The sequence below is a fragment of the Myotis brandtii genome, unplaced genomic scaffold (genome assembly GCF_000412655.1).
Source record: "Myotis brandtii unplaced genomic scaffold, ASM41265v1 scaffold726, whole genome shotgun sequence".
Classification (NCBI taxonomy): domain Eukaryota; kingdom Metazoa; phylum Chordata; class Mammalia; order Chiroptera; family Vespertilionidae; genus Myotis; species Myotis brandtii.
In genome coordinates, this window is record NW_005370869.1 from 70,535 (window position 1) to 72,284 (window position 1,750).

Here is a 1,750-nt window from a genome sequence, read left to right on the forward strand (position 1 = left end):
CCACCGAGTGCACAAATTTTTGTGCACCGGGCCTCTAGTTCAGAATATAAAACTAGATCTAAGTTTTCTGTCTTATATGTACATACATATTACTATATATATATACCTAGTGTTTTCTTCAACAAATCTCTATTGAATATCTGGTATATTTCAGGCAGTGAGAGAGATACAGTGATGAAACCAACATAATTCGACACATTGCAAAGTTGTAGATACCTAAATGTAAGATGAAAAAGAAAACTTAAATGACCTTGGACATGGAAATGACTTTTTAGATACAACATCAAAGACAGGATCCACAATAGAAAAAATTGACAAGCTGGGTTTTATTAAAATTAAAAACTTCTGCTCTGGCCCGGCCAGCATGACTCAGTGGTTGAGCATCAATCTATGAACCAAGAGGTCAAGTTTCAATTCCCAGTCAGGGCACATGCCTGGGTTTTAGGCTTAATTCCCAGCAGGGGGTGTGCAGGAGGCAGCCCATCAATAATTCTCTCTCAGCATTAATGTTTCTATCTCTCTCTCTCCCTCTCTAAAATCCACAAAAATATATATATTTTAAAAAAACTTCTGCTCTGTGAAAGACATTGTCAAGAAAACTAGAAGACAAGCCACGGACTGGTAAAAAATACTTTCAGAAGACACATCTGATAAAGGATTGTTATCCAAAATCCATAAAGAAGACTTAAAACTCATAATAAGAAAATTAAAAACATGATTAAAAATGGACAAGAGATCTGAACAGACACCTCCCTGGAAAAGATATACAGATGGAAAGTAAGCATATAAAAAGACTCTCCACATCACAAAAATGTCACCAGGAAAATGCCAATGTAAACAACACTGAGATACCAATGCACACAGAAGTCTAATTGACTCTCTAAAGAGGCCATTCAGAAATGAGATGTATGATCTAAGGATTTTCTTGATTGCAGATTTTAAGTTACAGAGGACATAATGGGCTGGTTTGCCAGGTCCGGGAGAGATGGGAATGTGGCTTTATGAGAGGGTATAGAGAGGAAAATACATGTGATAAAAATAACCTGGCAGTTTGGGTGTTATGCATTAAAGGCATGTTGGTCTGAGTTCTGATGGACTCTTTTTCTTTTATTTTATTTTTCAATTAAAGTTTACATTCAATGTTATTTCATTTTAGTTTCAAGTGTACAGCATAGAGATTAGAATATCATATAATTTACAAAATGTTCCCCCAATATCTCAAGCATCCATCTGGCACCATACCTAGTTATTACAATATTATTGACTATATTAAAGGAGGTAAATAATCAGTTTCAATTATACCCTCCTCCTTGTCACTGGTGTCTTAGATATTTTGTAATGAGAAGTATGAGGGAGAGAGGACATGATTTTGCCAACAGCATTCAGAGTTCTGTGAGCCCTGTTTTCAATTCTGTCAAGGAAAATGTCAAAGGTCAGAAAGATGTGGTTTTACTATGCTTTTCATTATACACTAGAGGCCTGGTGCACAAAATTCATGCACAGGTAGGGTCCCTACACCTCGCCGGCGATCAGGGCCCATCAGGTCCTGGCTGCCAGGTGGGGCCTCCCTTCCCTGGCTGGCAGCTGCCATCAGGGGCCTTCCTTCATTCCACACCGCCCCCTGGTGGTCAGCACACATCATAGCGACTGATAGAACTCCTGGTCTCCCAGTCAAACTCCAACAGGGACACTTTGCATATTTGCCTTTTATATATATACTAGAGGCCCGGTGCACAAAAATGTGTGCACT